The sequence below is a fragment of the Dasypus novemcinctus genome, chromosome 11 (genome assembly GCF_030445035.2).
Source record: "Dasypus novemcinctus isolate mDasNov1 chromosome 11, mDasNov1.1.hap2, whole genome shotgun sequence".
Lineage (NCBI taxonomy): Eukaryota > Metazoa > Chordata > Mammalia > Cingulata > Dasypodidae > Dasypus > Dasypus novemcinctus.
In genome coordinates this window covers 23,374,116-23,393,708 of record NC_080683.1, presented here as the reverse complement: position 1 = coordinate 23,393,708, position 19,593 = coordinate 23,374,116, and positions in this window count along the sequence as shown.

Genomic DNA, 19,593 nt, shown 5'->3' with positions numbered 1-19,593 from the left:
GAATTACTTGAGGAAAGTTTGAGAAGACCTTGATGTAAGTTAAAGAGCTTTTTTAGAGATCTTGAGAATTTTTATAGCATCTTGAGTTGAAATGTGGGATATAGGATGGAGTAGGAACTATATGAGCAGAAATTCAGAAGGCAGGGGAACGGGGACTTAATTTGAGAAAGGCTGAAGCTCTTTCAGCCTTATTCTTTAAATATTCTTTTTTTAATTTTATCTATTTTTATTTTTATTTTTATTTATCCCCCCCCACCCCAGGTGTCTGCTCTCTGTGTCCACCCGTATTCTTGTTAGCGGCACTCAGAATCCGAGTCTCTTTTTGTTGTGTCATCTTGATGCATCAGCTCTCCCTGTGTGCAGCCTCACTCCTGGGCAGGCTGCACTTTTTTTCGCCCTGGGCAGCTCTCCTTATGGGGTGCACTCCTTACGCGTGGGCTCCCCTATACTGGGGACACCCCTGTGTGGCACGGCACTCTCTATGTGCATCAGCACTGCACGTGGGCCAATTCACCACACGGATCAGGAGGCCCTGGATTTGAACCTATTCGTTGGGCCAAATCCGCTTCTCTTAAATATTATTAATTAATCTATGTCTCCACCCACGAGGAACGTGATGCCAGCCTTTGCTGTTAATAGAACATCTGTTGACTTGGTCAGGCAAGCAGCCCTTCATTTAATCAGGGATATGGTCTGATTTTCCTAACAGCAAAGTTTGCCTTAGGGTTCACTGTTAATTAATTGTGTCTAAATATTAACTGACATCCATTTTAGGGTGTGAGCAAAACTCCCCTCCAGGGCATGTCCTCTGTGGAAAATTTAACATTTTCATTATGAAAGGCAAGAGGATAAAATACTTTTAGAAATGTGGTGATTGAGTGCAAAGAAGGAGGCAAACATCTCCTATAAATAGAGATAGGAGAAAAGAAAAAGACTAAGAGAAATGGCTCCAGGGAAAGGGATGAGTTAGAGAAATGATTCCTGCCAGCTTTCAAAGAAATTGCTTCAAAGTAAGGAGAAGGAATGGCAGGTTTGCTGAGAAGCTTTCTTGTATTAGAGCTATAGAGTCCAAGCAACACAGGGGTTGTGATGGACAGGAAGAGCTCTTACGAGAAGTTCACTTTGGAAATACTTTTCTTCCATAGGGAAAAGTTTTTCTGCAAGAAGAACTAAAAGTTAATGGTCTTGGGCCATGGAGATGAATGATATCAAGTCTGTTTTCCTTTTATTTTTATTTTTAGGCCTGACTTATAGTTGTGAGATCAAATTGTGAAGTAAAGAAAACCATTTGCCTCATGTTCAAGAACTAAATAATGTGTTAGAGCTGGTACTACAATTTCTTATTTCTTATTCCTCCCAAGGAGTGATATTGTTCTGGAGGAAATCATTCAAGCAGGATCTTTTCTTCTTTTGGTCATCTCTGTGAGAACTGAGACCATCTGTGTCAACATAACAGCTCTGGGAATTCATTTTCAGGAATAGATGGCTAATTGAAAAATAACATCACTGTTTACTTCAGGAAATTTCTGTAAACCAGTTTATCCAGGCAAACATTGTGCTTATCTGGGCAAATAGATATCCAAAAAGGACACAGTCTGCTCATCAGGAAAACAGCATATTTATCAGGAAAATTAGTGCATCAAGACTTCCTGTAAAGGTCATCAGAGGGGTAGTGCTTACGCATGCCTCAGCAGGACCTCAGAGACAGCCAAAGTAGATACAACTCCAGGTACTGGTTCTCCTAAGGGTTATGGAGACCCACAGGTTCTATGGTCATGGCAGATGGCTCTGGAGTTCAGTGCCATGTCAGTGGGCCCTACTTTGGAATTTGTGTTCCTGAGTGTGATGGAGTTGGACTCAGATGTGACCTTTCTACTCACACCTCTCCTGTCACTTTTACTGAACCTTGGTTGGTGCTAGGGTTGTGTATACTCTGGACTGTCCATGTGCCAGCTGGGCCCTGAGCCTCTGCAGAGTTGCATCTCCTACTCTCTGGTTCGTTGGACTTACCCAGGTCAGCGAACAGAGAAATGAAGATGATCAGCCACCACACCAGAGAACCAAGAGTGCCTACAACTGCAAGCAGGAGAATTGCATACATCATTTATGTGGGATCTAAGGCCCCTCTCGATATAGAGGTAGGGTGGACATTACCATCCCAGGGTCCACAGGATGGAGGAATAAAATATGGATTAGAGTGGACTTACTGATATTCTACTATAGAACTGTTGTGACTAGTAATGGAAGAAACTGTATCATTGATGTGGAGAAACTGGCCATGGTAGTTGCTGAGGGTAGGGAGAGGGAAGAAGAGATGAGACATGGGGGCATTTTTCGGAGTTGCCCTAAATGATATTGCAGGGACAGATGCTGGACATTGTATATCCTGCCATAACCCACTGAATGGACTGGGGGAGAGTGTAAACTACAATGTAAACTATTATCCATGTGGAGCAGCAGTGCTCCAAAATGTATTCACCAAATGCAATGAATGTGCCACAATGATGAAAGTGGTTGTTGATGTGGGAGGAGTGGGGGTGTGTGGGATGTGGGGTATATGGGAACCTCTTATATTTTTAATTTAACATTTTATGTGATTTATGTATCTTCAAAAAAATACAATTAAAAATGATGGGGGTAGGGGGTTGGGAAGTGGGGTATATGGGAACATGTTATGTTTTTTAATGTAGCATTTTGTGTGATCTATTAACTTTAAAAATAGATAATTAAGGAAAAAAAAAAGACTTCCTGTAAGACCCTTGTCTTGATGTGTCCACCAACTCAGAACTATTTATGTCACAAACTTTACCCAGGTCTAACTAGCATCCTTTTATCTTAAATCACCTGAGCCCAGACTCCAAAATCTCATAAAAATCTTTCCATATTTCCCTCTTTTGAGACACTACTAGGAATTTTGTCAAGGTTGTGATCTCTCTTGCTACAGTAAGTTTGATAAACTCAACTTTGTTTGATTAAGAGTCTTGTGGGGAGTGGTCTTGTGGGGAGTGAAGAGTTGACAGATTATAGAGTGATAAGACTATTGCTTCTTAATTATTTCAATCAAAATGCTCAGTAATTGATGGTACTAAATAGTCCTGCTCCTTTCATTGGTAGATTTGTGGCAAAATACTTGGGCATTAGGTGACAGGGTTTTATCGAATAGTGTCAAATTTGGGGTAATAAGCAGAAAATATTTGTGGTTGTTTGAATTATTTACACCAATTTAGACTGTTATTAATCTTAATCTGCATTCTTGTGGGTGTAAAGTCATTGTATATAGGTGCCTCTGAGGGTGTTACCTTTTATTTTTTAAAATTTAAAAAAAAAATTTAAATTTTAAATTTTTCTGAGGATGTTATTTTAAGTTAGATGTAGTTATGTTGTTAACCACTGAATGATATTAGGTTTTAATCTGAATTTCTGGAGGCCTTACAAAGAGAAGGAAACCAGAAGCCAGAGTCAGAGAAGCCTGGCAAGGAGCTGGAAGCAGGAAGTCAGTGGGGACCCATAAGAGAAAAGACATTGCCATGTGCCAGAAAAAGAAAGCAACCCCAAGGATTGTGACAAGTGAGCCCCAGAATGTTACCAACCCTGCTAGAAGGAAGCCATCTATCCTCCCAAACCATGAAACAATAAATTCCCATTGTTTATGCCAAAACCAGGTTTTGGTACTTGTCATAGCATCCTAGAAAACTAAGACAATATTCATCTTATACATTTGTTTGAATGATGATATTAATAGATACCATTTGTTAAATTGTCTTCTGTTTGTAGTTTTCAGGCATACATTATATCATTTAATCTTTTAATACTCATACAAGGGAAGAATTTTCATTTATCCTTTTACAGAATAAGAAATTGAGGCTAAAAGAAGATAAAAAATTTTCTGAGGTAAAGTAAAGGTTTGAGCTCAGCCTTCAGTGACTGGCCCCATATTCCATTCTGTTCTAATTACATAGCATTGTGTCCTGTGACACACAATCTGGGCTATAAGGATTTTTCCCCCTAAACCTCAAATCAAGTAAAATGGAGATAGAATATTTTATTGTGTCATCTGGGCAAATATTTGATATAAGAATTGTGTCAGATAACCCAGCAAGCTAACCCTGTGCTGGGCTTATTCTTTGCCTTTTAGATATATTAATTCAATACATCCTGCCAGCAACTATATGAAATAAGTACAGTGAGGAAAGTATGATGCAGAAAGATGAAGTAATTTCTAGCCAAAGAAGAAGGATTTGAGTGTAGGTAGTATGGCTCCAGAATCTTCATTTATTTGGTCCTTGGTTTCCTTTGATCTATCATTCAGAACCAGATCTTTGAGTTCTTCCACAGCCTCAATGTGCTCTGTGCAAAGAATTTAATGCCAGCATTTTCTGAGGCTTAATCTCCCCAACACAGCACAAACTATGTGTCTACAAGTATACTGACCTAGTTTCACTCTGTTTTTATTAATTCGGTTGTGCAACTTTGTATACATTTCTTAACTTATCTAATATTCAGTACCCTCCGCTAATGTAGGGATGATGCATGCAAAATCACTGCCCAAATAAATGCCCCCTTGGATATCTATTCTCTTCCTTAATTCTATTTTGTTCTTTCTTTTTAAATGAAGATATAGGATTCAATCATCTTTCCTCTTTCTGAAATCTTTCTCCCATACCATCTGGGCCGCTAATTACAAGAAACATTTTTACCTCATTGCATCTGCTCTTGGGTATTAACCAAAATCTGGCTCCCTTCTTGGAAGTCTGAGGGAACCTGATTCTCCCACAATGCCTACCTCAAAAGAAAGGTATTGGTTTCCAGTGCTGCATCAAGATCATTAATTTCTTCCGATGGCTTCAAATCTCCTAACCTGGGGCTCTTGTTATTCAGCTGTAGTGCCTGTAGAAGTTTGATATGGTTATGAATTCCAAAATAAGATATTAAATTATGTTTGAAATTGGGTCTGTACCTGGGCGTGATTAAGTTATGATTAGGGCTTTGATTGGGCCACATCATTAGGACGTTGAGTCCCTACCCCTTGGTGAATGGGGACTCACAGATAAAAGGCATGGCAAAGGACAGATCTGAAGGGTCTTTGATGTTGGAGTTTGATGCTGAAGCCTTAAACTGGAGCCCTGGGAAGTAAGCTCACAGAGAAAAGAGAAGCATGTCCCAGGAAGAGAGGAACCCTGAACCCAGGAAGAAGCAAACCCTGGGAAGAGAGAATACTGAACTCAGAGAGAAGCAAGACTCTCGAAAAGAGCAACCCTGGAAGTCTGAACACTGACAGCTGTCTGCAGCCATCTTGCTCCAACCCTTGAAAATAGACTGTGTTGAGGGAAGTAACTTATGCTTATGGCCTGGTATCTGTAAGCTCCTACCCCAAATAAATACTCTTTGTAAAATCAACCAATTTCTGGTATTTTGCATCAGCTCCCTTTTGGCAGACTAACTCAGTACCTCTTTGTCTCCTTGTTTTATTCAAACTCTTCCAGAATTTCACTGAAACTCTGATGTCTAGCTATCTAATTTCCTCTACACTAAAATCTATAATCTTGCCACCATTCTGAGAGTGTAGTTTTGATGTGACTGCTCCTGTTTACATCCTAGCCTCTATGTTACTTGATGTCTCAATTCTGCTCATCTTCAATTTCTGTTTAAAATACACTTCCAACTTTGGCAATAAGAACTCAGTACTTAGACGTTTACAGAATTTGAAACTTTAATTTCTGAAAACTTTAATTCAGAGTTTCTGTTCTTTGACCACATAGTATATATAATCCAGCTCCCTCAGTTCTTTGCTTCCTTTATCTGTTATTTTACATGATTAGTGTCTGAATTGTTCCCTTTTTCCAGCTCTCTGCAGTCTAGAATTGTTATTCTTTCTCTCCTAGAGTCCATTGCTTCTACCCATCTCAACCAAAGTTATCAACTCCTTTTCTCTTTTACCTTTCCATTTTAGCAAAATCAGATTCTAAATGGATTTTACTGCCTGTCTCTCTGGCTTCTATATCTGGGGAGCTAATAGCTCTGAGCACTTCTGGAGAGCAGTCATCACACCTGTTCAGATTAGCACTACATAAATCTGTGGCACCCAACATCATTTGGGCTCTTGACACTGCCTGAGAAATCTTAAATTTCTTTAAGCTTTGCCCCACCAATCCCTTACAACAATTTTTGAATTTTTTTCTGTTCTCCAAAAGGAACCTATACTTTTGCCTTCTTCTCCCTCTCAGCAATACTTGGGAAAAAACAACAAAATAAAACAGAAACAGAGGCAACCAATTGGAAAGTTTAACTTCTTCTGTTTCCAGTAATTTATATTTATCTGGATTTATATTTTCTTCCTATTCTGTAACAGTGGCCCTCAGTCCTATCTGAGGAAGAGTCCCACCAATGTTCTAGCTCCAGTCCATTCTCCACCTTCTCAGGTATTTCGTTATCAATAACCTTCCATTTCTACCTTTTCAGGTATTTTGTCCATCAATAACCTTATTCTTGTATCGCTACTATATTCTCCATTGGCTCTTTTGAATCAGTCTTTAAACATGCTCAATTGTTTTCAATTTACAGAAGAAGGATACTTCACCTATGCTCATCTCTGGGTCCTTCTCCCTTTGCCTCCCACTTATTGGCCACAAGGTCTCAAGCGGTACTTGATATCTTCAGTTTCTAGTCTTCTACTCACTCCTCCACCTCTGTGATCTGGCTATTCTTTTGGAAATGCTACTGAGATGGGTCAGGCAAAGGCCACCAATGAACTTTTTGTGGCTAAATCAACTGGCATTTTTGTCTTTATTTATGTTTTATTAATTTTTTATTTATGGTATTTTAGGTTATTAAATAAGAAAGACCTCAGAGAAGAGTGAAGATAAAAACACTCCAGGCAAGTAAATACACCACAAATAAGGGAGGGTGTCATGGAACTTACAGGTATTCTGGAAACAGTGAAAGGGTATTGACAAGGGCACAAGCTTTCAACAGAATAGGAGTGGGAGCAAAAAAAATATTTTGCATTAGGCTGTTAGAGGATGTCCTGAGTGCATATTAAGAAATTCAGATTTTATTCCACAGTAATCAGGATCTACTGAAAATATTTGAAAAGAAGAAAATACATGGTAAGATGTGTTTACTATCATCCATCTGCCACTTTGTTTCAAACCAGACAACTCAGTCTTACCTATGCTTGTGGTAGTAGTAACAGAATCAAGACAGAGGCTGGATAGAACAGTTTGGTAAAGACAGCATAAGAAATACTTTAGATTTGAGTTTGAGGGTGGCTAGGAATTACTCTGGAAATCTAAGAAGGCATTTAAAGTTTCAGGACTATCCCTGGAGAAGGGTCAGGATAGAATGTAGGTTAGAGATTTAATTCTGGATAAGTGAGTGTTAAACTTTTCATCATGATCTCTATTGGAGCAAGTAACTAGCTTCAAGATGTCCCTTTCCTTCTTTTCAATTTGCTTTTTTCCCTTTTTTTAATACTCAGAGAATTTCTTGCTGTTCATTTGAACAAAGTTCCATTTTATCCTACATTTAAATCTGTTGGCATTCAAAGATATACTGTTTTTCTTACATTGTTAGGTCCTTTTGTCACTGCTGGATAAAGCACATTTTTCTTTTGACAGTTGGCTTACAATATTTCTTCTGTGTATGCTGAATTGTTTCCTTGCTCTTGCAAATATATTCAATATCACAGTTCTTCCACATGACAGACAGAGAAGGCCGTGGCAGATTCCAACCTCAGGAAGAAATTATGTCTGTTTCTATGGTACTATCAAGAGATTCATATATTTATGTCAGGAAACACCTATGCATTTAGCTTCCATTAAATGAAGGACATGCAATGTAATTAATCTTTGATGTCATTTTACTCTATCAGATCATTGCACATTTGATTTTTGTTAATGAATTTGATTGATTGAAAATTAAATTCTATATGCATTTTATATGCTTCCACAGATACATTTTAATGTAAAATGTAGTGGTTGATAAATGAATTTAATTATTATCTGTGAAGTTTGGGATATACAAACAGACAGTGGTATAGTTCAAAATATTAATGACCAAATACCATGTTTCTGATGGTATGGATATGCAAGTGGATAAAAACGGCTAATATGATTGAAAAGGAAATGTAGTCTACAATAGTTTCTGAACTACTTTTGTTGTCTTTCTACTCAGAGAAATTGGTGGTTTCTCCTTTGGTACTATATGGTGTCTTCAATTAAAATTCTTGATAATTACACTACAGAATGCCAGATTTGCCACTGGTATTTCTTTCTGGGAATGTTGTATTCATTAAAAACTTCATTAGGTTCATTATTAAAACTTTGTTTAAATTTTCCCAATTTAATGTATGTGTGTGTATACACATATTCACATTCACCCACCAACATGCACACACATTATGCTTTTATATTTAGCATCTATTTAATATCTTAAATTTATGGGTTAAATTATGTCCTCCAGAAAGTCATGTTCAAATCCTAATCCCAGATCAAGTGACCCTAATTGGAAATAGACTCTTTGAAGATGTTATTAGTTAAGATGCTGCCAGACTGGAGTAGGGTAGGCCCTAATCCAATATGACTGGTGTCCTTACAAGAAGGGAAGAAGAGACCAGATCAGGACATAGAGGAGCATACCATGTGACAATGGACATAGGAAAGAAGGCTGTGGGAGACAGAGCTGCGTCTCACTAGCCAAGGAACACCAAGGATTGCTGGCAAACTACAGAAGGTAGAAGAGGCTTTCACTCCAGCAGGCTTCAGTGGAGTATGGACTTGTTTGTACCTCGATTTCAGACTTCCATCCCTCAGAACTCATAAGTGGAGAGTTTAATGGAAAATTTCCATATTGTACTAATAACTTATAGAAATATATGTCTTCAGTCTCCCAGACTGTCAGTCTGTCACTTTCCCCAAACAAAATGTTATTTTCCAGAAAAAATTTGAGACTAAAAATAAAACATGGCTATCTAACCTTCTTCTAGTTACTTGAGTCTGGCATTGCTGCTTTAGCAAATTTCCTACCATACCAACTTGTTAAAAATATAGACAGTTGTATAACTTTGTCTAAGTTTTTGCATTATTGAGCTGATAAATCACAGTGGCTTTGAAAGAGCCAATTTGTTCCAGCTGCCTCTCATGCAAATTAACTGCATGTGCTAAAACTCCTTATGGAAATTTCAATGGCCAAAAATATTACATACAATCAAAACTCAATGTTATTTTTGTTTTTCCCCTAGAATATTTTCCTAGTTAGTATCCACTTTTAGAGATAATTTCTGGATTTTGTTTTAAAGGAAGAATCCCTGTATATACATTTTTCCTTTACTTGCTATTTGGTATAGGGATTTTGAAAAAATTTCTTAAATTTGCTTTTGGTGACACTCATGCCCTTATCTAGATCCCCAGTGATAGCTCATTATAGCTAAAAATGAGCTGATGGAGGCCAGCAGAAAGAATGCAATGCTGGGAGGCCAATACACTTGGTGTTTGATTTGTCCTTACTGCCAAATTGATCTTAGGACCAATTTTCACATTCTTGCTCTCTATCCTTCATGCTGTGCTCATTCTCCTTTCCTATGTGTCTATGCCTATTCTTCCTTTGCAAATATGTCGCACCTTTACTATATTGCACCCATGATGGCTTTCCTGAATTTTGATTTATTTCAGCTTTTTGGTTTATGCTATGTAGCATGTCAACCATTTGGTCAGGCACTTGCAGTCATATTATTTCATACCTTCTCTAGACTTTTGGATATGCCAAAGCATCTAGTCAATGGTCCTGTAAACAGAACATTCTCAAAAAGTTTGTCCTGAGTTATTGATAAAACATTTTCTTCCTCAATCCAAATTAGCTTTCCAGAGAGAAATAAATCACCTTCCCATAGATTAACCAAACCTTGGTGTGTTGTTTTTGTCAGACAGTACAACTTACAGCCATTGACTAAACCTTCTTATCCTAAACATGTTTTTAGTCACTTTGATAGAAATTATAATTTTGACTTATATGAGTAGATTTTATTAGAAAACTGTGGATAGTATGGGCCAATGATTGAGCTGCAGTGCATTGTCTTTTAAAAAATTATGATAAAACTATTTAAATTAACAAAATAGATTGAATTATTTTGATGAAAAAATAATAGCTGTATAGATGATTAGATACATATAGAATGTGTTGAAAATTTAGAAACTTAAGCCTGAAGTAATATAATTAATTTACAAAGGATGCTCTTAAAATTTTCAAAATACCTCATTTTGAGACTTACTATTCAATGAGATTTAATTTCTCTTAAAATATACCTTATACTCACATATTCTCACAATATTTTGTTCCTGCTTTTTTCCTTCTGCATTTGCTACCTATTCTTTTTATTACCAAGAATTGCTATTTTTTTCTTGGTTCTTTGTTTCTTGGCTATTGATGTGATTGTTCGGTTATACCTGGTTAGAGAATTTCACCATTCAAATGACATTGCATGGTCTCATTGAGATAGAGTTTATATGTTGTGCATGATTTTTACATGAATTGACTCTCTATATTTTTAAGTAGATTTGCATTTTTCTCTTCAACCCATTAACCAATCTAATGTCCTATTAAAACAAGTCACTTCTAGTCTGTTTTGAGTTTCTCTTTTATGATTCTAAATGCGGCCTTTTAAAGAATATTGACTGAAAAATAAGATAACTTTCTATTTTCTCTTATTCATAAAGCTGGGTCCCTTAGGATGCTTATTATTTATGACAATAGATCTTTTTTATCACAAGTGTTTTCTCTTATTTTGAAATCATTATTTAGGTTTATATGGAAGGATGAACCCTTTGTTCTCTGTATGGCATTGCTCTATTGTGGTAGAAACATAAAAACAAGTCATTTTTTAATGTTAATTTCACATCTCTAAATGAAAATATAAGTAAATCTAACCAGGGGTGAATTATTTAGTTACTGAATATCATTATATACTTTTGTCTCCACTCAATGTTTTCCAAGTACATAAAATGTTCAGATATACTAAGAAATTACCAACATTTCATGCTGGGATATATTTCGAGATTGGTTGAAACTAGTTATGTTGAAATGGAAGGCTGATTCTGTTGTTATTTTCTTCAGAAGCTGGATTTTGGTCTAGAAATACATTTTTCAGTGCCAAATGCAGTAGCTAGAATGTAACCTATTTATGAATATTCTGTGGGAATTTGAGAAGAACGTTTTCTGAGCTCCATGGCCCAAGCTGGGTATTAACAATGCAGGACTTGTGGTGTCATGTTTATTAATGACTCAGTAGGAGGGACAGACGTGAAACAAGTATAGATGTAATTCACTCTTCATATTATCTTGCTACTATAGCAAGCCAAAAGGATGAAATATTTGTACAAAGTATGTGCCTTCTCTGATGTGTTCTTTTAAAACTGCCTTGGGAATCTCCAGGTTTATAAAAAATATATTTGTATTTGTTATATTTTAAGTAAGACAAAACTCTTTTCTATGTTTATATGATAAACCTCCCCTATGTCTGCCACGACTGAAATTCGTGTGCAATTATGAAAGTAAAGTAATAGTATTTATTAATAAAACAAGTTCCTTAAGGACAAAAGAACCACAAGGATTTCATAATAATTATGTTACCACTAGAAAGGATATGGGAAAAATTTTACCTAAACCATTTATTTCTCAAAAGAGAAAATGGAGGTATATTTTAACAAGAGAGTGAAAAAAATAAGAATAAAAACATATACACCACCAAACAAAAATTCTGCTTCTTCCCTTTCCAGTTTTTATTTGGATTGAAACTCAGTCTTTCATGTTGACATAGGGCATTACAAATAAATATGGGACATCTGAATGGTGGTACAACTCTCCCTTCTGGTAGTCATAGAACTCCAGAGGTGGAAAAGGCTAGTATTTCTGTTTTGGAAAAGGCAGGATGTGACCCTATCAGGGTTTCAGATGCCAACCAGAACAGATTAATGTTCCAGAAAAGAAAGTGGCAGCAAGAGTCTTCTTATATTTGGTCTGTTTGAGCCAAAGGATGGTGTGTATGTGTGAGTGTGAGTGTGTGTGTGTGTGTGTGAGAGAGAGAGAGAAAGAAGCATTCACAATAACAATATTTTTTTGGAATAATGATATGGTTTTTGTAAATGAGTTCAATTAGTTTCAGCAAAATGATTTATAGTTTTATGTATTTTAAAAATTATGTTTATGTTCAATTTTTCCATGATTAACTATATTCATTTTAAAAATTTGAATTCAGAAAGACACAAAGAAACTTGTCCCCAATCCTGTGAAATAAGATCATTTATCAGCTCTGCTTTATTTGCAAAAGAAGGTTCAGTTGCCCTTTATATTATTGTTAGAGCTCAAGACAATGTTTCTTTACTTATGAGCAGATGTTTGAAATCCTCCAGGAGGTTTCTATAAGACTATGGAAATGAACTTGGCATGGGTACTGGGCTCCCAGGTGGAGCGGTGCACATGAGCCTCCTTAGAAGTGTTAGATCAAGGCTAGTCAGGGAGAGCAGCAGAGCCTAGCCACCAAAAGCCGGCGCTTTGGTGAGTGACAGGTACAGGCTCCTTCTGAAGCATGAAAAGGAATGCTAAATGATCTCCCTGACAGAATAAATCTTCTGTTTGTTTGGTCTGGACCAGATGTGCTACAGGCTGATGTGGAAATGTCTGCTCATGCCAATTTCACTTTAAATCACAATTTGGCAGGCAGGTTAGTTTTGAATGTTGCGGCCCATTTAGCACTTGAAACAGAAATGTTTTCTAAGAGTCTTTTCAGTTAATTTGTGAATCCACAACACGGCCTAAATAGGGTTGTAAGTTGCAGTTCTCTGGAGATGTGGGTCACTTGATGGAAAGAACTCTGTCTTAGATTGAATCAAAAATTTGGCTTTATTTCCTATGCTCAACTGAGCACCCTGTGTATATGTGGAACACATCTATGCATCTAGAATGTGCTGAGTACAGTGCCACACACTAGTTTCTTACTGCCATTTTACATACACATTGCTTTAGTTTTTCAGATAGGATGAAAACAATTTTGTTCTTTTTCTAAGCAGTCCTTGAAATGTTGAGTTAGGAAAGATCTTAAAAGACAGACGTTTCCCAACATATATTACATAATTTAAATCTATGGACATTCTCTAAGACAGCCCAGATAAGGCTTCTAAAGAAATGGGGGGTGGGATTTGGAATTTTCAGACTACAGAAGATCCTTCTTTAAGAAAAGAGAAAGTGATTCTTTCTTGAATTACTTGAAAGAATAATTGTTATATCTTCATTTTTCTTCATAGAAGTGACCTTGATAGCTCTGTTTAATGAATAGAAATTTGCCCTTATCCGATTCCATGAAGTCATAGATCTTTATTCTCTTCATTTCTGTATTCCAAGAGCCTAGAATGATGTCAGGTACATAGGATAGGAAGTGCTCAAAAAAACTTCATTGAATGAGTTTACTTAGACAATGGAACGCATTTTTATCACTAAGTTGATAACTAGAAGACAAAATTTGTTATTAAATCTCCTGAAGAAAAGTTTAATTTCTGTGGCTTTAGATTTTAAACTTGAACTCTTACCTAGAGTCCCTGATGAAAATTTCTCAAAGAATACTTAACATCAGTAATGGAAAATGAGTATGATATTTGTCTTTGTGGCCGGGGACAATAGATCTATTTGTGTTTGCAAAATTTTCATTTGGACCAGCATTGTCTGGCAAAGAATTATATTAAAATGATATAATTTTTCTTTCAAGTCCCATCATCTCTGTATAGAATATTCACAAACTACTAATGATTAAACTAAATCAAACATTTTGCTAAAAATACTGTTTATCTAGATATAAAGGCATCCTCACCTTCCAGAAGAAAACATAGAAGAGGCATTTTATTTTTGGTTTTGTTTTTAATATTCATCTCAAGTGAAAATACTTTTCTAACCAAGATGCAAAACCCAGAAGCCACACACGAAAAGATTTAAATTTAAATATACAAATAATTATGTCTTCCTTGTTTAAGAACATAAACCAAGTCAAAACACTAATTGTAAAGTAGAAAAAATTGCAACAAATTTGAAGCTAAGGTCCATTTTCTTTAATATATAAAATCTTCCCCAAATCAATTTAAAAACAAAACAAAGATGCTCATCCTCATATTTAATGATGGAATGGTTGATTAAAACTTTACTAAAATATCACTTTTTTTAAACCTGAAAGACTGACAAAGACCAAAAAGAGTTTGACAATACAACAAATACAAAGGTGTGGAAAAATGTGCACTCTCATGCATTATTGCTTAGAGTATAAATTGCTACACCCTCTCATTTATTTATTTATTTATTTTTTAAAAGATATTTAGGTAACACAAAATGTTACTCAAAAAAATATAAGAGATTCCCATATGCTCCACTCCCCACATCTCCCACCCTTCCTCACATTAATGTGGTACATTCATTGCAATTGATGAAAACATTTGGAGCATTGCCATTAAGCATGGATTATAGTTTACATTGTAGTTTGACTTTCTTGCACTCAGTTCTGTAGGTTATGGCAGGATAAATAGTGGCCTGTATCTGTCATTGCAATGTCATTCAGTACAATTCCAAGTTCCGAAAATGCCCCCATATTACACCTCTTTTTCCCTCTCCCTGTCTTCAGCACCTCCAGTGGCCACTGTCTCCACATCAATGATGTATTTTCTTCCATTGCTAGAACCACAATAAGTCTGCAGTAGAATACCAGTAAGTCTACTCTACTTGATGTTTTATCCCCGAATCCTGAGGATTCTGGGATGGTGATGCCCACTCTACCTCCAATTGAGAAAGGGCTTCAATTCCATATGGCTGATGCATGGCACTTTCTTGTTTGCAGTTGTAAACTCTCTTGGTTCCTTGGTATGGTAGTTGTCCATCCTTACCTTCTAGTTAGTTGTCCTAGGTGAGTCTAATGAACTGGAGAGTAGGTGTTGCCACTCTGCCAAGGCTCAGGACCCAGCTGGCACATGGGCAAACCAAAGATCCAAGTCTCTTAGACATACACCTACCAACACCAGCACCAACAATAGGTACAAATAGAAGGGACAGAAGAGGCATGTGTAGAGAAGTCACAATTGAGTCCACTCTGTCTCATCTAGAGCACAAACTCCAAAGTAGGGCCCACTGGCAAGGCACCAAACTCCAGGATTATCTGCCATGGCTGTAGGGCCTGGGTATCACCAGAAACCTCAGGAGCACAACTATTTGGGGTAGTATCTACTTTGTCAGTCTATGAGATCCTGTTGAGACATGCATTACCTCTGGGATTATCTCCTGACTAACTTTGAAGTCTCTTAGCCATATAAACTCATTTGTCTTTATCTTTTCCTTATTTTGGTCAAGGTCGTTTTCCAATTGCATTGCTAATTGGTGTTTGGTAGTAATCCCTTGGTGCCTAGGAAGTTCATTCTCAGGAGTCATGTCCCACACTGGGGGGAAGGTAATGCATTTATGTGCTGAGTTTGGCTTAGAGAGAGGCCACATTTGGGTGACATGGAGGCTCTCAGAAGGTAACACTTAAGCACTCTACAATACTAGGGTAAGTTGCAATTTCAAGAGCAAAGGCTCATAACCATAGTCATCAATATCAAGGGCCCATCAATGGACCATTCTTCTTCACTAGTCATTGCCCCTACACTTGGGGTATTGTTGCTGTTCCATTGGAGAAGATGGCAGAGCTCCCCAGGATGGGAATTCATTATTCTTTTGGTTATTGTGTGAATCTCCATCCACTGTGACAATGCCCTGTGAACATTTGAACCTATTTATGTACCTTACATGGATGCCCAGTTGAACTTCCTCCCATGTATCCCCCATCACTGATACCCCACACCAATAATCCTCCCCTGTCACAGTTGTAACCCTTCTGTGATCCAAAACTTCTTCAAAAATGAAGCCAAGATTATTGCCAAATACAATTAATAGGAAAATGAGATAATAATGATAGGTTTAAACATAAGAAATAAAATACAAAATAATTCAGAAAAACTAAACTAAAATTTAAAAATGGGGATATTAAAAAAATGAAAAACATTAAATTTTTGACATTTTGCCTGTCTTCACTGTAATATCTGTTGTCCTATATGTACAGTGACATTTTCTTCCATTTCTTCCCCAGTGTCTTACTTTTCTTCATTTTTTCTTCAAAGAAGTTTTAGGTCACAGTAAAGTCACATACAGAACACAGGGGACTCCTTCCCTTTTTCCCCCTTCCCATATCAATAACCTTTTTATATATGGATGATATATTTGTTAAAACTGATGTACAAATATTGAAATATAGTCACTAACCATGGTCAATGGTTTACAGTATGATCTACACTCTAGAACCATAAACTTTTATAATTTTTTGAAGAAAGTCAACATGGTCTATATCCATCATTGCAAGATCATGCAGAATACTTCTGTTGCTCCCTAAATACCCTCTCTTCCATCTACTCTCTTCCACCCAACCCCTGCCCTCAGGGCCCACAGTGACCACCAGGCTTCACTCGTTGAAGGACAAGATTCATAGTTACTTGCAACAACATTGAGGACTTGACACACTGGTCTGTCCACCCTATTAGGAACTGCCCATGCTCTTGAGACACACCCACACCATTTTTGAGAACATATCAGGCCTCCCCAGGATGGGAGTCCAACTCTTTCCTACTTATTATGTAGGTCGCCACCCACTGATACAACACACTATGATCACTTGCACATTCTCTCGAAGACTGCCCTAGGTTTGCCCTGCCCTGAATGTCCCTCATCCAACACCCTAAACCAGTAACCCTTCCTTGTAATATTGCAAAAGAGATTTCCCAACATTGCAGTGTTCACCAGCTTCCTCCTCCAACCCTCCCCCCAGTTCCAAGGACTGTCCAACCCACCCTCCCCACCCTACCCTCCTGTCAAAATTGCATTGCCCAACCCAATAGTTTCACTACACCCCTATCACATCTCTTCACTGCAGAACTACTCATTTCCACCTTATCATAGATTTCACCTGTTTGGGCATTGGCTCACACCCTTCTTCTCCCTTTCTATTTCCTATAAACCTGTCTTTATAGCTCTCTAGCTCTCTGAGTTTGTTTGATTTAGTTAATTCATATCAGTGAGGTCATATAATATTTGTCCTCCAATGCCTGGCTTGCTTCACTCAACATAAGGTTCTCAAGATTCATCCATGTTATCCTGTGTGTTAGTACTGTACTTCTTACAGGTGAGTAATATTCCATTGTATGTATGTACCACATTTTGTTTATCCATTCATCTGTTGATGGTTTTTGGGTTGATTCTAATTTTTGGTGATAGAGAATAATCCACTATGAACATTGGTGTGCATATATCTGTTTGTGTCCTTGCTTTCAATTCTTCTGGTTAGGTATACAGCAGTGGAATTGCTGGGCCATATGGCAGATATAGTTAGTGTTTTGAGGAACCGCCAAACTGGCCTTCACAATGGCTGGATGATTCTACATTCTCACCAGCAGTGGATGAGGATTCCTATTCTTCCACATCCTTTCCAACTTGTAATCCTGTTTTTTTTTTAATGGCCACCAGTCTAATGAATGTAAGATGATATCTCATTGTACTTTTGATTTGTGTTTTCCTAATAGCTAGTGATGTTGAGCATCTTTTCATGTGCTTTTTAACGATTTATATTTCTTTTTTGGAGAAGTTGTTTATTCAAACCACTTGCCCATTTTTTAAATGGGTTGTTTGTCTTTTTATATTCAAGATATAGGATTTCTTTATATATGCTGGATATTAGGATCGTATCAGGTATATGGTTACCAAATATTTTCTCCCACTGGGTAGGTTTTCTTTTTACTTTCCTGACAAACTTCTTTGAGGTGCAAATGTTTTTAATTTTGAGGAGGTCCCATTTATCTATTTTTTCCTTTTGCTGCTCGTGCTTTGGGTGTGAAGTTCATGAAACCATTTCCTATTACAGGATTCTGTAGACATTTCCCTACATTATCCTCCAAGGTCTTTATGGTCTTGGCTCTTATATTTAGATCTTTGATGCATCTTGAGTTGATTTTTGTATAAGGGCTACACCCTTTCTTAAGAGCAATTTGTAATAGCCATTAAAATCAAAATTGCAACCACATGTCCTTTGACCTAATAACTTCACTTCTAGATGGCTATATTGCACCTGTGTAGAAAATTGCATCTTCAAGGATGTTCAAGAAATTTCATAGAATATTACTTGTAGTACCAAATATTGGAAATAAGCCAGTGTTGATCCATATAAGGGAGAAGACTGATTGAGTATCTTATGTGCCTCTATCTTGGTAGGATGCTTGATACCATTACAAAATAAAGCTGAGGGGCACCTCTGAGAAGATGGCATTGGAGTAGGCAGGCAGGGCTCAACTGTCTCACATAAACAATGGAGGAAGGGCAGAAAGCTGTCTTTGGAGCCTGCTTTAGGGGACAGCAGACCAGGACAGTGCTGCACAACATCTAGGAGGATGATGAAGAGAGAGATGGAGAGCCCAAAATGACAACTATGAGTTACTAATCCCTTGTGGCAGCTGTGAGCAGCACACATCTCCCACCCTCAATGCATGCAGCCTGGATAAAACCTTTGGCTCACTGCAGCCAACTGAGAGGAGAACAGATATCTTCCTCCCTAAGGAGGAGGGATATTGTGGCAGTGGGTAGAGTGGTTTCTCTTCAGTGAATTTGGCCAGTAGAGCCCGCTTGGAATCTCAGCTCTGGCCAGAAAAGAATCATGGGCAAGCTGAGGTTGAAAGAGATACCTCCATAGAAAGGTTGTCAACAGGTGCCAGCTGCTGGCCAGCTGGAAACTGCAAGGAGAAAAACTCTTTTCAGGTATCTCTTGTGCTGAACACCTGAGAGAAATATGTGCCCATTAGTGAGTCCCTGGTCCAAATTTTGGTAACTTAAGCTGGGCAATTTTAAAGACTCAGAATAAGTTGAAACAAAAATCAAAGAAGACCTATGGGGCGGGGGGGGGGGGGGGGAACGGGACACTAGGCAAGAGAGAGAAATTGACTATCAGAGTAAATTCACTAACATATTTAGATGCCTAGACATCAGCAAAATATTACAAGTGATAATATGAAACAGGGAGAGATTGCCCAGCCAAAGGAACAAGCCAAATATGCAGAAGAGATACAGGATTTAAGACAACTATTGAATGATAATCACACAAATCTCATAAAATGATTCAAAGAGTTGAAGGAAAATATGACTAAAGAGATAAAGGATAGTGAGCATAAAGAAAAATTTGAAAGCCTGCAAAGAAAAGTGACAGAACTTACGGGAATGAAAGGCACAATGGATAAGATTAAAAATATATTAGAGGGGGAGAGCCAGTAAGATGGTGGTGGAGAAAGGAGCACCTTGAATCAGCTTCTGCTACAGGGCAGTTAGCAAACACCCAGAGCTCTCTGGAGCTAGATGAAGCACCTGTTTGCGGGCTCCAGGAGACCAGAAGAGCATCCTGCAACATCCTTGGGGAAGTGGAAGGAGGAGACTGCCTGTCTGCAGAGAAGACTTGTAAGTAGAGTGCTCCACGCCATGGAGGCTGGTACCCATCCTCCACTGGAG